Genomic DNA, 19,116 nt, shown 5'->3' on the forward strand with positions numbered 1-19,116 from the left:
CTTCCCCATCTGATCAAGATCTCTCTGTAATTTTTGGTAACCCTCTTCGCTGTCAATGATACCTTGTAATTTTGTATCATCCGCAAACTTACTAATCATGCCTTGTAAATTCACATCCAGATCATTTGTGGTGCAATGAAAACAATCTGTCACTTAACGTCGGCAAAACTAAAGAACTGATCATCGACTTCAGAAAGAAAGGAGGAGAACACGCTCCCATATGCATCAATGGAACGGAGGTTGAGAGAGTGAAGAGCATCAAGTTCCTCAGAGTGACGATAACTGACAACCTGTCCTGGACTTCCCACGTAAATGCGACATTCAGGAAGGCACAACAACGTCTCTTCTTCCTCAGGTGGCTCAGGAAATTCGGCATGTCCATAAGGTCACTCACCAACTTCTACAGATGCACCATTGAAAGCATGCTGTCCGGGTGTATAACGCCCTGGTATGGCAACTGCTGTGTCCAGAACTGTAAGAAACTACAGAAAGCGGTGTGCACAGCCCAGACTATCACAAAAGCCAACCTTCCATCCATGGACTCTGTTTACATGGCTCGCTGCTGCAGAAAGGCGGCCAACATCAAAGACCCATTGCACCCCAGTAATGATCTCCTATAACCTCTTCCATCAGGCAGAAGACACAGAAGTCTGTACCCATGCACAACACGTTCAGGAACAGCTTCTTTCCAGCTGTTATCAGACTGTTGAATGGACTCTAGCCTCAAATAATGTAACCACTAATGTAACCTGTATGCCTTTTTGATCTGTACATCCTTTGCTTGCTGTGATCTGCCTGTACTGCTCATAAACAAAGTTTTTCACTGCATTTCAGTACATGTGACAATAAAATCAATCAATCAATCAATTTAGCTATAACATCTTTTGGGGTTATCTTTAACTTCATTTGCCAGATCAATCTCATACCCTCATTTTGCTCTTCTGAGTTCCATCTTGAGTGTGCTCCTACACAGTTTAATAGTCATCTAGGGATACACTTGAACCCGATAGCTTAGACCCAATGTGTGCCTTCTTCTTTTTCCTGACCAGAACCTCAATATCCTTTGTCAGCCAGGGATCCCTAAATCTGCAGCTTTTCCCTTCACCCTAACAGGAACATACTGTCCCTGGACTCTTGATATCACACTTTTAAAAGCTTCCCATTTGTCAGTCGTTCCTTCTCCTTCAAATAGACTCACCCAATCGAAATCTGCTGGATCCTGCCTAATGGCCCCAAAATTAGCCCTGCTCCAGTTCAGCACCTTAAACTGTGGAACTGTCCTAGCTTTTTCCATAACTATGTTAAAACTAAGAGAGTTATGGTCACTGGACCCAAAGTACCCTCTGACTGACACTTCAGTCATTTGCCCGACCTTATTTCCTAAGAGGAGGTCCAATATTGAAACCTCTCGAGTATTGCCCTCTACATATTGATTTAGGAAACTTTCTTGGACACGTTTGACAAATTCCACTCCATCCAGGCCTTTTGTGCTCTGGATGGCCCAGTAAAGACATGGGAAACTAAAATCTCCAACCAATACTGCTTTATTATTCCTACAGGTATCTATCCGCAATCTCCCAACACATCAGCTCCTCTGGAACCCACTGGCTATTTGGGGGTCTATAATACAGTCCCAAGAGAGTGACCATCCCCTTCTTGTTTCAAAGTTCTAACCATATGGCCTCATTTGATGACTCCTTAAGAATATCCTCTCTAAGCACTGTTGTTATGTCCTCCCTTATCAAAAGAGCAACTCCCCCTCCTCGCTTACCTGTACTCTGTAGCTTCCGTATCCTGGATCATTGAGATGCCAGTCCTGCCCTTCTCTCAGCCATGTTTCTGTTATGGCTACAATATCCCAGTCCCCAGAGCCAATCCATGCTCTGAGCTCATCTTCCTTACCAGTCAGACCTCATGTGTTGAAACAAATGCAGACCAGAAGTGTTTTCCCTCCCTTAACTGTGCCCCTGGCTATCCTGAACAGTAAACTTTCTCTTGATGGTGATGTATTTTCCCCTGACTTCTCGCTAGCCCCTCTCTTATTCAGGGTCCCAAACCCCTGCCAAACTGGTTTAAATGCTCCCAGGTAACACTAACAAATCTCCCCATGAGGATATTGGACCCCGTCCAGTTCAAGTGCAACCCATCCCTCTTGTACAGGTCACCTCCACCCCAGAGGAGATTGCAATGATCCAAGAACTGAAAACCCTACCCCCTACACCAGCTCCTCAGCCACGCATTCATCTGGTCTATCTTTCTATTTCTATCCTCACTGGCGCATGCACTCCTTCTGAAATATTGCCCGATAGAGTGGTAATTTGTGGAATAAGTGGAGAGAGAATTAGTGTTGCCCTGTGTAAGGTAAGGCTAGAAAGTCTAACAAGACTGGGGAAGTGATAGTGGGAGTGATGTAAAAATTGGCTATTCCAGGAATACAGTTTGTTCTTGGAAACAATATAGCTGGATTACAACAACAACAAGCTGCCAGCATCCACAGTTCTTTCGGGATTTTTTAAGAGCTGGATTATAGGTGGGAGTGATGTCCATTGTGGTGGAAAGGCCAAAAGAAAACTGAGGAGTTAAAAGAAAAATACCCTGGAATTTTTCCAGACTGTGTGGTGACAAGATCTCATAGCCATAAGTTAAAGCAAGATGGGAAAACCAAAGAGAAGGATGAAGGAGTGGAGGTCCAGTTAGCTGACACCCTGTTTGATGAAACAGTAAAGGAAAAACCTAAGCAGGTAGAGGATCAGGTAGAGGTGTTTAGTTCTGAAAGATTAATAGAGTCACAACAAACAGATGAGACGATAAAGGATTTATATCATAAAGCCTACTTGGAAAAGGAATTAGAGTGCATTCCGGAACGCTACTAAAGATAAAATCTTAAGGTGGAAATGGGGACCTTGGTAGGTTAGTGCAGAGGAGAAATGGACAGAAGCTCACCAGATTGTGTTACCGGTGGCATACAGACAGGAAGTATTGCAGGTAGCACACAAATTACCTGTAGAACGTCACCTAGGAGTGAGGAAGTCTCAGGCTAAGATACAGAAGGATTTCTATTGGCCTGGATTACGTAAAAATGTGTTTGAATTTTGCTGTACCTGTCATACATGTCAGATGGTAGGAAAGCCACAGGCAGGGATAAAACCAATGCCTTTGATGCCAATTCCCACATTTGAAGAACCTTTCACGTGGTTATGATTGATTGTGTAGGTCCCCTCCCTAAAACCAAAACTGGGAATCAGTATTTGCTAACCATAATGGATGTGTCTACCAGGTTTCCAGCGGCAATTCCATTATGGAATGTTGGGGCAAAGCAAAAGGTGAAGGATTTGTTTGCTTTCTTTAACCGTTATGGACTAACCAGGGAGATTCAGTCAGACCAAGGGTCCAATTTTACTGCCAAACTATTTAAGGCAGTCATGGATAGGTTAGGCATCAGCACTTTAAATCAAGTACATACCATCCTGAATCCCAGGGAGCATTGGAAAGGTGGCATCAGACCCTAAATACAATGCTGAGGGCTTATTTCCAGGATTATCCAAATGATTGGGATTAAGGTATTCCACTTGTATTATTTGCTATTTGAGATGCTCCAAATGAATCCATTCAGTTTACTCCATTTGAATTGATATTCAGACATGATGTAAGAGAGCCTTTAAAATTAATTAAGGAAAAGTTGAAAGGTCCAAAGTCAGAGATCTCACAATTGGATTATGTATCTGAGATGAGAGAAAGATTAGACAGAGTCAGTAAATTAGGTAGGCAACGTTTGAAGGTGGCACAGTACCTAATGAAGCAAGAAGCAGATAAGAAATCTAAAATTTGTATATTTGCCCATGGGGATAAAGTATTGGCTGTTATCAGTGGTAGGAGATCTTTTCAAAGCAAGGTTTAGTGGTCCCTATCGGATTGAAAGAAGTTAAGTAGGTGAATTATCTGGTAAAGATGCCAGATAGGAAAAAGAAATGTCAGGTATGTCACGTGAACATGCTGAAAACTTTGTATGACAGGAAAACAGAACCAGAGATACAAGTATTGGTTACTGCCACTCAGAGTGAGGAATCAAATCCAGATCATTTGGATTTTGAGGCATCTCAGAATAAATTGAATAATGAGGATGTCCTTAAGGAATGAGATAGGACAGTGAGCTATCTGGCCCAGGCACAGAGAAGGGGAGGTGATGGCCTAGTGGTATTATCACTGGACTGTTAACCCAGTGACCCAAGTAATGTTCTGGGGACCCAGGCTTGAATCCCGCCACAGCAGACGTTGGAATTTGAATTCAGTAAGTATCCGGACCTAATACTCTAATGATGGCCATGAATCCATTGTTGGGAAAATCCATCTGGTTCACTAATACATTCAAGGAAGGAAATCTGCCATCCTTACCTGGTCTGGCCTACATGTGAGTCCAGACACAGCACATCAATGTGGTTGAGTCTTAACTGGGATGGGCAATAAATGTTGTTTGGCCAGTAATGCCCTCATCGTCTGAGTGAATAAAAGCAGGTGGATCTGAATTGCAAGGCTTGCTATGAGGGCATACGTAGAAATAGAAGGGGGAGGACTAACATGATAGTACATTGGATTGAGGTAGGGAACACTGTTCTGAGAAAACAGGCTTAATCATCTCAAAGCAAAGCAGGTACAGAAGGAAGTGGAAGCGATGCTCCAAGAAGACATGATAGAGCTGAGTCAAAGTGAGTGGAGTTCGCCGATTGTGTTAGTTCCAAAACCTGATGGTATTCAATGATTCTGTGTAGATTATTGTGGCCAAATCTGACTCATACTCAGCTCCAAGGCTGGAGGACTGTGAGGAAAATGTAGGACAAGCAATTGACATCATAAACTTGGACTTACTTCTGGTTACTGGCAAGTATCATTGTTGGAGAGAGCAAAAGAAGTTTCTGCTTTTGTAACCCCACATGGGCTATATCAATATAAAGTCATATCCGTTAGAATGAAAAACGTACTAGCCACATTACAAAGACTTATGAACAGAGTTGTGGCAGGATTGACTAATTGTGCTGTCTATGTAGATGATTTAGTGATCTTTAGGCATTCGTGGAAAGATCACATGGAACATTTGACAGAACTCTATCAGAGACTGCAGAAGGCAAATTTGGTCATATATTTGGCAAAGACAGAATTCGCGAAGGTGGAAGTAATTTTCTTAGGACACAACATCGGACAAGGACGGATGACACCAACAAATGTGAAGACGAAGGCCATTGAGGAATTTCCAAGATCATCCTAGAAGAAGGAGGTGCTACGATGTTTAGGACTGAGCGGGTTCTACAGGCAATTTGTACCAAACTTCAGTCGTGTTGTGGCACCACTGATGGATTTGTTAAAAAAGAACATGAAATGTCAGTGGACAGAACAATGTCAGGAGGCACTTGAGAATTGAAAAGCAGTTTTAACCACCGCACCAGTTTTAGCTACACCAAATTTCTTGAAACTCTTTAAAGTTGCCATAGACACAAGCGATGTAGGTGTTGGAGCTGTGTTGTTACAGGAGGATGATTGTGGAATTGAATTGCATATCAATTATTTTTCAAAACAAAAATCAATATCCAACAGAAAAAATATTCAACCATTGAAAAGGAGTAACCAAGTTTGGTATTGGCCTTACAACATTTTAATACTTGCGTTGCAAACAATGTATTAGAGATGATTTTGTGTATATCAATCACAATCCTTTGACATTTCTGGAAAGATTTGGAACATAGAATTGTACAGCACACTACAGGCCCTTCAGCCCACGATGTTGTGCCGAACTTATACCCTAAACCTGAGGTCTATCTGACCTCCACCCCGAACTTATACTATCATCCATATGCCTATCTAATAGCCACTTAAATGCCCCTGATGAGGCTGACTCCACTACCCTCTCTGGCAATGCATTCCATGCCCTGACCACTCTCTGAGTAAAGAACCTACCTCTGACGTCTCCCCTATATCTACCTCCACTCATTTTAAAACTATGCCCCCTCGTAATAGCTACCTCCACCCTAGGAAAAAGTCTCTAGCTGCCCGCTCTATCTATACCTCTGATCATTTTGTACACCTCTGATTAAGTCACCTTTCATCCTTCGTCGTTCTAAAGAGAAAAGCCCTAGCTCTCTCAACCTTTCCTCATAAGACCTTCCCTCTATTCCAGACAACATCTCCTCTGCACCTTTTACAATGCTTCCACATCTTACCTTTAAGGAGGCAACCGGAACTGAACACAATACTCCAGATGAGGCCGAACCAGGCTTTTGTATAGCTGGAGCATAACTTCATGGCTCTTGAAGTCAATCCCTCTCTTAATGAAAGCTAACACACCATACGCCTTCTTAACAACTCTATCCACCTGGTTGGCAGCTTTCAGGGAACTGTGGACATGAACCCCAAGATCCCTCTGCTCCTCCACACTGCCAAGAATCTTTCCGTTAACCCTGTAATTTAAGGACAACAGCACCAGACTATTTCATTGGAGTCTCATGTTACCATCATCTAATTTACAGATGTTGCGGGTCATGAAAATATTATGACAGGTGCATTATCATGGGTTTAGAAGAAAAAAAATTATATAAAATAGAAGCAGTAGTGTTCATTGTTATATATAAATAGATTTTATATAAAATGTGTAACTTTAAATTAATGAGCTATGGATCTAGTAATATAATGGAGTTAAGGTTTTAAAAGAATACAATGAAGCTATCTTTTCATAATAATGGCTCTTTTATCTTTTGGGGGCATGTTGCGAATTTGGGTAGTGTGCTTGTGGATTGGGAGGCAGGAAGTTAGACTTTGGTGTTTGTAAAACGTTAAGAGGGTAAGTATTGCGTGGTCCCTTTAAACTATGATGTGCTTTCTCTCTGCTTAGAGATTCAAAAAGGATGTCTGTGTGCAGCAGCTTCTGGGATTGAAGGTCCACAGAGAGCACTCAAATTGAAACATTTGTATCAAAAGGCCAATACTATTAGTAGCCAAGCAGCAGTTTTGTTTTGTGATCAAAACAAGTTTTGAATTTAGCCAATTAATTCGAATCTGGCACTCAGATACTAAAAACCAATTAAATTCAAATCTGATGGTTTTGACAACATACTTTGACAACAACCTTATTGTAAGAAATTGATGTGTCATTGAGGGTATAAAAGGAGAGGGCAGTCAGACAAAGTTAGGCGAGTTAACTGCCATCTGCCAGAGTTAACGGCTCTCAGCTCTCAAGAGAGCATGGCTGGCTCTCACAGACTTCTCTAAGTCTTAGAGAAGGCACCATCAAAATCACAAGTAACAACAGCACAAATAGTTAATATTCCTGACAGAAGATTCGATGGAGAAGACACAGGACATCACAAAATACATATAACTTGGCTGTAATTTCAAGAGACTACATTCGACTTTTATTTCATTTTATATAAATGGGACTTGTATTTATTGGAACAGGATACCATTAGAAACTTGTTTTATTCAGGAATAGTTAGTAGTTAGAAGGGGCTATTTTGGTTTGTTAATAGATTAGTTAATTTATTCACTGTTAGAGTTAGATAAATAGATTGTTACTTGTTGATTGTAAAGTGAGTGTTAGGGCTTTATTTTATTTAGCCACTAGAAGTTGCTGAGAAGCTCATTATATCACTTTTCACACTCCTTTTTGACAGATTATAGGGCAAGGTGCTCCTCTTTTGGTGCTTCAGTTTTAGTTATCGGAGAGGGTCAACTTCCGCTTTATAACACATTTCACCATCTGTCGTGGTGTGAGGTGAGCACATGTTCCCAGAATATTTGACTGTGATTCTGGCTTACTGAGCTAATGACACCACTACTGCCTCCTCTTTCTGCACGGCGGCTTTTGTGAGGGGCAAAAGCAGGGACCATCAGAAGAGGGTGCGGCAATATCTTAGACTGCATGTGAGGATGGTCAGTTTCCTCGCTCCAGAGAAAGTGTACAGGCAAAGCTGTACGAAATGATGTCTAAGGAGCTGTGTGTGAGGACAAGGATGCAGTTGGTTGCCTTGGTGTGACATTGAACGAAGATCTGTTGCTGAACATGAGATGCAGTATGGCCTTATTAGTGATGACAAAAGTCAACATAGCATTGGAATGTTTTTGTGTGGTTCATTTCAATCCGGGAATGGAGACATATCCAACATGTCAGAATTTGTTGCAAAGTACTGCATTCACCATGTGTTTGAGGTGATGTTTCGCATGAGTTCAGTATTTATTAAATTTGACATGTCCCCAGTAAGGGTAAGGGAGAGGGATTTTGCATTCTGTGGGATTGCTGGCTAACCGAAGATGGTTGGGAACACATATTTCATTGAAGTCACCACTACAGAAAGCTCTTTCATTCATCAACAGGAAGTGGGACTGCTCTTTGAAAGTTATGATTGTGCGTGTTGCAGATTTGAAGTTCCTAAGCATGAATGCAGATAACCGGGGAAGTACACATGATTCATTTGTCTTGGTGAACCCCGAATATGCATGACCTAATTACCGGGAATCATGTGATGGCTTCTGGGTGCTAAGAGGTATCCATTGAAACTAATGACTTGTTACACTGTCTCACAGGGGCAGGAACATCGCACATGCCACAGTGCATCAGGTGGTCGAGAGTACAATGCAGAGCATTTCAATCACACTTTCATAGCCTGGGCAAGTCTCTGTGGTGTAATTGGTTAGCGTGTTTGGCTGTTAACCGAAAGGTTGGTGGTTCAAATCCACCCAGAGACATGAGCTCCTTCGCTTGGGGCAGCATGGTGGCTCACTGCTGCCTCCCAGTGCCAGGCACCTGGGTTCGATTCCACCCTCGAGTGACTGTCTGCGTGGAGTTTGCACATTCTCCCTGTGTCTGCATGGGTTTCCTCCAGGTGCTGCGGTTTCCTCCCACAGACCAAAGACATGCAGGCTAGGTGGATTGGCCATGCTAAAATGCCCGTCGTGTTCAGGGATGTGTAGATTAGGTGGGTTATAGGGGATGGGTCTGGGTGGGGTGCTCTGAGGGTTGATGTGGACTTGTTGAGCCGAAGGGCCTGTTTCCACACTGTAGGGATTCTATGACTCTATGGAGTCAGAGGGCACCTTACAATACTCATTTGTGACAGTGCCTCAAGCGTTTGGCACGATGTTGTGCAATGCATATCTGACTGTTGACTTTGGAGTTGAGCCAGCAACAGAAATGAATGAGATGGATGAGTATTACATGCACTCAGAAACAAACAGGCCTCCTGGATTATGCGATGAGGTGCAGACATAACGCACTGCCAAGGCAACAAAACACTGCCTCATTGGTGTAGCTTTAGCCGATTAAATCTTGAAGACCGATGTAACTGCTTTCCACCAAGAATTGCAAGCAAACTGTTGGAAAATGTTTTTATTTACGAAAAGAAAAACGTTTTGAAGCAGTTACAGGTATAGTTTGACTTTTAAAGTGCAATGTTTTTTTGTACGCTAAAGATATTTTGCATTTCTCTGAATAAAAACATTTCCCAGCCAAGAGAAACTTGTGCAAATGAGGTTCCTTAACTTCTATAAGTTTTAAATATAGACGTTTCACATTCTTTTCAACTGAAGGTTAATTTGAACAACTATCAAAATCATGTGCAAAAACATCAGTAAAACATTTGTTAAAAAAGTGCCGTTACGTAAGTGAACAATGAAGTCAAAAAAATTACAGAACAAAACATACAGTGGAACATCGAACAAGGACATAAAAGACAAGAATGAATACAGAGACTATATCTCCCCCATTACAGCATTATAGGAGGGTTTGGAGAGGTGAGGCCAAAATTGAAATAGAATAATGTTACAGGTATGGACCTTCATGCTTTCTCTATTTATCCTTTTTCCTGATCAGACCTCTTTAGTTCTGGACACATGCCTGGCACCAGTTGCCTCTACACTGGTCTGCAGCTGCTCAGAGTCTGTGCATAGTTGCTCCTGGTCAGAAGGTGCAGGAGTTACAGCCCCAGGTGGATTCTGTTGCTGAGTAAGCTGCAGATACTGAATCTCAGAGCTCTGCTGTAGCTAGCACCTTGGAGTCTAATTCTGATGCTTCTGATTCTGCTCCAAATGTGCATTTCGGGTCCGGATGGATTTTCATTTTCTATTCACTCACAGGATGTGGGCCCAACTGGCTTATTGCCTATCACTGGTTGCCCTAGAATGCTTTTCGTCCTTTCAGAATTAATTTAGAATTTGCACAAATGAGGCTGAATTGTCCTGAGATGTTTGAAAACCCTGTAAATGTGACAGTCACCTTTCCTCTAGGGTTGCTACATCATGTTCATGACCCTCATTGTGTGTCCCATGATGCAATGACAACATGAGAAAGGCTCAGCTTGAGTTGGAAATGCTGCAGGCTTGTTGTCTACTGCAGGTTCATCGGGGCCTTCTCCTGTAGCTCTGTTGGTGTCTCATTCCACAATGTCCTCAATCTCGACAAATTTAAAATGTAAAGCATCCTTGTCAGCACCATTGACAAAGGCAAATGTGCCACCCTTGGGACAATGCCCTCCATCCTCGACTATAGGTATACACTGATGTGAAGGACTTGCCTCTGTCTCATCCACATCTCTTTCTGGTCTCTCAGGAAGTGGAGGCAATGGAAAACCGTTTGCATCCAAACTCTCAGCTGCATTTGTGAGAGGAGAAAAGGAAGACGAAATTATTCTTTGTCACAAAGTAAGTCCAATTGTGGTAAGTCCCACCACAAATGATGCATCACTCAACTCATCAACTTACCTTTGTTGGTGCCTGTGTCTGAAACTCCGCTGGTCACGGTGGGATTCTGAAGACTAAGCATATGCTTTGTACCCTCCTCCTGCACCATCAACTCCTTGATGTAGGCCATTCCCCACCCATCATACAGTCATACAGTCATAGACATGGAAACAGACCCTTCAGTCCAACTTGTCCATGCCGACCAGATATTCTAAATTAATCAAGTCCCATTTGCCAGCATTTGGCTGATATCCCTCTAAACCCTTCCTATTTGTGTACCCATCCAGATCCCTTTCAAATGTTGTAATTATACCAGCCTTCACCACTTCCTCTGACAGCTCATTCCATATACGTCACACCCTCTGCCACTTAGTTCCCTTTTATATCGCTCCCCTTTCACCATACTTCTACTTCTTGAGTCCCCTTTTATCCCCCAAAGAAATTACACCTTGGCTTTTCATCCTATCCATGCCCTTCATGGTTTTATAAGGTTCTATAAGGTCACACCTCATCCTCCAATGCTCCAGGGAAAATAGCCCCAGCCTATTCAGTCTGTCCCTGTAGCTCAAACCCTCCAACCCTGGCAATATCCATGTCCATCTTTTCTGAACCCTTTCAAGTTTAACAATATCTTTCCTATAGTCAATGAACATTCCCAGGCATGGAAATTAAAATCAAGTTATTCTCCTGCTTTGTGAGAAATGCCATTGAGCTGAAATCTTCTGAAATCACAGATACCACTGGTACTGTTATCTGAGGTATCTTCAAGGTAACCACATTTTTGACGACTCATAAAGCCAGTGAACAGTACTGACTGATTGATATCTCCCACTTTAATTTTAAATGTCAAATGAAGTCAGAATCATCCTGAAGGCAACTGCATTTTACAAACTCTCTTCCAACCTCACCTCACAAAACTCATTTTTTTTAGGTTAGCAGGCTTACATATTTCAAGAATTCTAGTCTGCCTTTTCTTCTCTTCAACAAGAAAAAATATTTACGTTTCATCAATGAAATTTTGGCACCTTCTCTTCAGTGTTAATCCCTGCACTGCCACAATGTGCCAGGGAAAAGTATAACTACTTTATTAGCAGGTTAAACTGACAATCATGGAGATATACAGCATGGAATCAGACCCTTCGGTCCAACTCGTCCATGCTGACCACATATCCAAAATAAATCTCGGCCCATTTGTCAGCATTTGGCCCATATCCCTCTAAACCCTTCCTATTCATAAACCAATCCAGATGCTTTTTAAATGTTGTAATTGTACCAGTCTCCATCACTTCCTCTGGCAGCTCGTTCCATACACGCACCACCCTCTGTGTGATAAAGTTGTCCCTTAGGTCCCTTTTAAATCTCACCTTAAACCCATGCCCTCTAGTTTTGGACTCCCCTACCCTGGGAAAAAGACCTTGGCTATTCACCCTGTCCATGCCCCTCATGATTTTATAAACCTCTATGAGGTCATCCCTCAGCCTGTGAGACTCCAGGGAAATCATTGAAAAACATTGCAGTTTTAAAATAAATAAGAACTAATTAAACTAACATTGATCAAATTACAATCACATTGAATCCTTAAACTAGATGTAAAGCCACATTAAATATACCAAACGTACATAAATCAATACACTTACACAAAAGCCAAAGGAATAACATTGAATCTTTGATTAAAATGCGTAAAATAAACTGCTGTTGCACCTGAGAGTTGCTGAAGCTGCTTCTAACACATCTGCTGCAATTTAAATGTCTACAGAAGTCGCTGCCTTCAGTGGAGTATTCCCTTCTCCTCTAGGGGTTCTCTGGGGGTTTGGCAGAGTGGTATGCATTAAAATCCAGGCTGGAAATCCTTCAGTCGTTGATACTCTACTGTTTTTGTTGTGTCTGTGATCTCCAATCACGATTGGAAAACTTTGGCCAATACTTGTTGGTGACTACAATGCATATCCAGCATACTTCCTTCCAAAGTAGGAACAAGGAATCAGAGATAGACAGATTTTTGATCAGTAAGGGAATCAAGGGTTAAAACAGAAAGGTGAAGTTGGGGATTATCAGAATTGCCATGATCTTATTGAATTGTGGAGCAGACTCAATGAGTTGAATGGCCTATTTCAGATCCTATGTCTTATGGTGTTATAGAGCCTGTAGGTTTCAAAGATCAACTTTTGATGAGACTTATATAAGTTGACACTGTCGAATCACACCTTGATTTCTCTGGAATGATGAGGTTAAAAATCATTGATACAGATTAAAAGAAGGTAATCTTGTAGTGGATAGTGTCTCTGCCTCAATGGTAGAAGCTCAGGTTCAATCCCCAATAATTCAGTTAAACAGGTCTCATAATAACCTGCAAGCCATCCAACACATAGCAATGGATAAATTCCTGATATATCATGGAATGATAAGAATGTTGGGAATTCTACCACCACCATCCATAATTCCAGGCAAACACAACCCAGGCTCACAAAGTGAATTGTGAGGCAGACACATGTACAAAATGAGAGTGTAAATGGGGAGAGGGAATTATGGACAATAACTATCGCTATAAGAGATGTATTTTGTGCTTTTTTTAAAGACAGGCTTTAAGGCAGAGGTGAAAAGCTGTCTATTGAAAACTTCTAAACAGCTAATGAAGCATGGATTTTTTTTAAAAGTTGGAACAATATAAGCAGCCTGAATGAGTGTGGCCAAGCTCCCGCAGAAGCAGTATTTTTAGTTTTAGTTTTCAGCAGTTGTTGCTGCAGTGTCAGCAGGGTTTGGAAGCTACAGTACACCTTTCCCTGCTATATTCTCTCAGAGCTTTCGCTTGGTGTTTTCTTGCTCTGGCTCTATTTGTGAGACAATCTGTTTTTCTGAATTTGTCTTTGTCAAATTTGTGTTCATGGGATATTACTATTTTGGAATAGTAAATTAATAATAGTTACTGTGTCCATTATTTTGTGAAGAATTTTGATAGAGTTACAGCTAAGCCAATTCTTTCCTTTACTTTGTCTTTTGTTGTATTTTACCTATGGTGCATGAATAAAGCGTGTTTTGCTTACCCTCGAATAGTTTGATCAACTGGATTGCATCAGGAATGTAATGCCTTATATTTAACTTTAAAATAAGAAAATGTTAGGGTCCAGGCTATCTTCCTAATATATTTTGAGGGGGTTTGTTCTGGTCTGTAACACCTTACACTGGCAATTGATAAGCGGCTCTAGAGACCCAGCACTAAGCGTAACAGCAATCCTTCCACAAAGTGTCTACATACATCTTTAGTCCCCTATGGAGAGAAGACCACATTTATTGACAATTCCTGGCCCTGACCCCAAACAAAATCAGAGAGTGGTCGGGGTGCGGAATGCAATGCCGGAGATGGTATTGGAGTCGGCCTCATTAGGGGCATTTAAGCAGCTATTAGATAGGCATATGGATGATAGTATACGGTAGGGGTGAAGGTTAGCTAGACCTTAGGATTAATGTAAAAGTTCGGCACAACATTGTGGGCCGAAGGGCCTGTACTGGGCAGTACTGTTCTATGTTCTATGTTCTATGTTCTAAACCATCCCTCGTCCTGTCACAGGCACAGAGAATGCTGGGGAAACTCAACAGGTCTGTCAGCATCAGTGGAAAGAGAAACAGAGTTAATGCTTTGAGTCTGGTTTGACTTGTCTTCAGAACTCTGGAAGTCATGTCCTCGTATTGTTTCTATTTCAGGTACATTCAGGTCCAGGCTCCTGAGGCTTGCTGCAAACCCTGATATCTGCTTTCTCCAGTGCTGCCTTCACTCTTTTAAATACTAGTAGGTCCTATGTTTGATTGTTGCACCAGCTCTCCGCACTTCTGTGGGAAGGTTCCAGACCACCTCCACTCATCCCATCCACTAGGCAACAACCCTCCCCTCCCTCCCACCTCCCACCTCCCACCTCATTTCCAACTCTGTGCAGCTGGCAAAATTGCATGATAGAGGTGAGCCATGGCAGCTGCTGGAATTTGAGTTTCATAAAAGCTGGAATTAGAAGTTTACTGATGACCATCACCATGAATATCACAATTTATACTTTGCCCTTCCCCAGATCCAGAAGGCCCTGGTCCTGAAGATTGACCGGTCAAGGCTCAGCAGTGGCTATTTTTGCCCCTAAAATACCCACCACCCCTCCTCCTTTTCCCTTATTTCTTGTGGATGGGCCTGAAAGGCTGATTATGCCCTACCACCCCGATGCCCTGTCACCTTGAAAGGCCCCACTGGACAGTCCTGGATGAGATGCACCCAGACTGTTGCCTAGAGTTTACACCTATCCCCGACTCTGACAGGCCTCTCCCTTGGACTGGCCAGAAGGAATGTCGCTTGGAGCAAGCAATGAGCTGAGTCTGCCAGGCAACTGCTCTGCTTTCCATGTCTGTTTTCCCAACAATGCGAAAAACTGTCCAGGTAGATCATATACTGAAAAAGCAAGATAAATCCAATCCAGCCACTCAGCAATAGCAGAGAGTATGATCTACAAATTACAGAGCAGAAATTCAACAAAGATCCTTAGGCAATGCCTTCCAAATCTGCAACCACTTCCATTTCAAAGGACAATAGCAGCAGATACATGGGACAATCACCATCGCCAAGTTCCCCTCCAAGCCACTCACCATCCTGACTTGGAAATACGCCACTGTTCCCTCAATGTCGCTGGGTCAAAACCCTGTAATTCCTTCTTTAATAGCATTGCGGTTTACCTACAGCACATGGCCTGCAGCAATTCAAGAAGTCAGCTCACTATTGGTCCTGCCAGTGACATCCACATTCTGTAAATTAATAAAATAAAAGGCCAATTCTTTACAGTAGAAAGATGAAAGTTCTTTCTTGTTCATCCTTGGCATATCTAAATAACCATGTAATCTGCCAACATATTTTATTTAGACCCATACAACAAGCGTTTGGGCAAGAAATGAAATGGCTACAGGTTCTTGGAATCATGTTGCAAGCAAAAACAAAGGATAGAGGAGAAAGAAGCCACAAATAGATAGATACATTTCATGATCTGGGATAATTAGGATCTTGAGTGAAATCAAATGGACGCTTTTTCACAATAAGCTGTATGCTTCCCAGTGCCAACTAATTCCAAAGTTCCACGGTAGGAACACTGTTGTTAGGCAATCACTGACTTAGCAGAATCAGCACCAACAGAGCAGCAGTAGGTAAGCAAGCCAAGCACAGCCCACAGAGTAGTCTGAAAAAATAAATCCGAAGTATCCAACATTTTGCTTTGCATACTTTCAAGGTCATGCATCTGTCTTAACCTGCATTCAGCAAATATCTTCCTGCAGAAGCCAATTTTGGTTACCTCAGGCAATGCCTAGCAGCCAATTTCAGTTTTCCATTATTCAGTTCACTCAAAAATGTGATGCACTAACATCCTTTTCAGAAACTGTTTGTGCACCTTCCAAGTTCATTCTCCCTAAAACAAACTACACAGCTAATTTTCTTTGAAGGTCAACCATTTCTATTGACAAATGTGAACCCATTGCCCATTTTAATATCACTTGCTTTGATTTTTGTTTATACCCTGGCTGAACCGTGCAAAGGGAAAATTATTTCTAACTGCTCTTGTTTTGAGGTTCAGTTGAATCCACAGATTAATCTATTTGCCCTCCTTCTCATTGAATGCAGTCTCCTTGCTGTCTTTTAAGTGGGTTGCTGGTCTTAGATTTTCCTGGGAGATGTCTGAGCATTGGAAAGGGTGAGGCTACACTGAATGTTCAAGTCACATACCATCTCATAAGAATCCCCTCCAAATGGACTTTATGAAATTGGAAAAACATCTTCAAAACCCATGGGCACAAGCACTGCAAATAAAAATCGCCCTCAGCACAAACACATATTGGTGGGCTATGCTGTAAAATGTTGAATTCAAGGTTTATGTGGCTCAGCAAGACCAATTCAATGTCATCTGACAGCTATCATGGGACAATGGTGCAGAGAACTGTTGTTACCTGTCATTGGCTGATGCAATCAAGAGATTGATCACCAAACACAGTAGAAGCAGAGAAAATAGGCATAGGTGTCTGCCATTGGCACATTGAGCCTGCTTGCCATTCACTAGGATCATGGCTAACCATAACTCAGTGCCCTGTTCCCCTTTTCACCACATATCCTTTGATCCCTTTAACCCTATGAACTATACATAACTTCCTCTTGAAAGCATTCCATGTTTTGAACTCAACCGCTTTCTATGGCAAAGAATTCCACAGACTCACCATGCTCTGGGTGAAGAAATTTCTCTTTGTCTCAGTCCTAAATGACTTATCCTGATTCTGGACTCTACAGTCATTGGGAACACTATTCTTGAGTTTATCTGTCTTTTTCTCATTCACGGGATGAGGATGTTGCCAGCTAGGCAGCATTTAATGTCCATCCCGAGGGAAGTTCAGAGTCAACCACATTGCTGTGGGTCTGGAGTCACATGTAGGCCCAGACCAGGTAAGGATGGCAGCTCCCTTCCTCAAAGGGCATTAGTGAACCAGATGGGATTTTCTGTCATTTAACAATGGTTTCATGGTCATTGTTAGACTCTTAATTCCAGATTTCCATTCTATTCCTGTTAGACAGTTTATAGAATCTATAATATCTCCCCTAATCTATATAGTTCTAAGTGTTTCAGTCTTTCTTCATACATCAGTTCTGCCATCACAGGGCATCAGTCTGGCTCTTTATACTTCCTAAAGTCCAAGCGAAGAGTCTTCTGATCCCACTGTACCATCTGATGACATGATCGGTGATGTGAATATCCAGTGCGGCCTCGCTTTTTCAACTTTCCAACCATCTCCCAGGAAAAGATAAGACCAGCAACCTTCCTAAAGACAGGCAAGGAGACTGTCTTCAATGAGAAGGAGGGCAATAGTATGGGGATCTGGCCACTGTTACTAAGATGAGTTCCCACTGAGGAAGGAAACAGATAAATCAAACCTTTATCCATGTTGGGGCTGGGTGCTGTTGCTACGTCATCTTCAAAGAGGACTAGAGGTATTCGGAATCACTGTGAACTGATCATGTTGTTCTGACTAGTTTTCCCATGGAAAAAGCTTACATTGTTTCACTGACCATATTCAGCTGGACTTTTTGTGAAATACACTGAGGTGGATTAATATTCAGGCATCCTTGACAGCATGACCAGCAGGAAAATGTTTGATGTGGCTGTGACATGTTTGATGTGTATCGTTATGAAAAGAGATGCAACTGAAGGAACAAAAACAACAGTTGCTGGAAAAGCTCAGCATGTCTGGCAGCATCTGTGAAGAAAATAAATCAGAATTAACGTTTCGGGTCCAGTGACGCTTCCTCAGAACTGGACCCGAAACATTAACTCTGATTTTTTCTTCACAGATGCTGCCAGACATGCTGAGCTTTTCCAGCAACTTCTGTTTTTGTTCCTCATTTACAGCATCCACAGTTCTTTTGGTTTTTATGCAACTGAAGGAACTTTATTGCAGTTGGAAGAAGATAAGGAATGGTTAGTCTGACTCAGGTCCATAATAAACAGCAAACAGATCTGTCATGTTGGGGCTTGTAAGTATTCCAGCCAAAGCATAGTGATTTTTTTTGAGGTGGTCTGAAGTTACAAAGGAGAGTTAGGAACAGTCAGTTTGGCTTGGTGATCTACCATTCTCACCAGAAGAACCAACCACATTGAAGATTGTAAGTTATCAGCTAAATCCAAGGGGTATTGAGTGTGTGACCAAAAAAAAAACAAATTTAAGGATGACAACTAAATCCAAGGGATTTGAGTCTAAATTGAACAGGTTTGGGCACAAATGTGGGATTTTGCCTGTTGGTTTGTCAGTAAAGATTCTGGGAAAAAAATAATTCTGAGGTTACTCTGAGGGAGCTGAGGTTAAGGCATAGACAGATTCAAGTCAGACAAAACAAATCAAGGTGTTGTATTCAGCTTAGAGGTTTTGTATCAGGACATCTGTTTTATTTTTCAATAAGTAATAAAGTTTGTGGTTGAGCTAAATCCTGTATCTGCATGATTCGTTCTTTGCAAAAGTCCTAAAGTGCAAGAATCATTATAAGGGGAAGCTAGATCAAAACTGCTAACTGCATTTTCATCATGCATTCCTCCATGTCCCACCAGTGGTCAAGACATCAGCAGTGCTTTTTCTCATCATGGTAAACATTGCCTGCTCTATGGGAATGGACATATAGGGGTACATTTCTCCACCTTCAGGTCGTTTGTTCTTGCTTCTTCCTGTTCTTCTACAAGCAAAATGGACTTGTATCAGTAGGTGTCTCACAAATATGTTCAGTTGGTTAGAGATGAAAAAGACTGCAGATGCTGGAATCCAAGCTAGACAAACAGGAGGCTAGAAGAACACAGCATGCCAGGCAGCATCTGGAGGAAAGGAGCAGTCAATGTTTCGGGTATTACT

At 41.9% G+C, this 19,116-nt stretch overlaps 1 non-coding gene across 1 annotated transcript; it reads left to right on the top strand.

The window, feature by feature from the left end:
• Positions 1 to 8,653: 8,653 nt before the first annotated feature.
• trnan-guu lies at positions 8,654 to 8,727 on the top strand. Its single transcript has one exon. It is a non-coding gene; the product is annotated as a tRNA-Asn (tRNA).
• The last annotated feature ends 10,389 nt before the right edge of the window (positions 8,728 to 19,116 follow it).

The sequence above is a fragment of the Rhincodon typus genome, chromosome 11 (assembly GCF_021869965.1).
Source record: "Rhincodon typus isolate 14 chromosome 11, sRhiTyp1.1, whole genome shotgun sequence".
NCBI lineage: Eukaryota > Metazoa > Chordata > Chondrichthyes > Orectolobiformes > Rhincodontidae > Rhincodon > Rhincodon typus.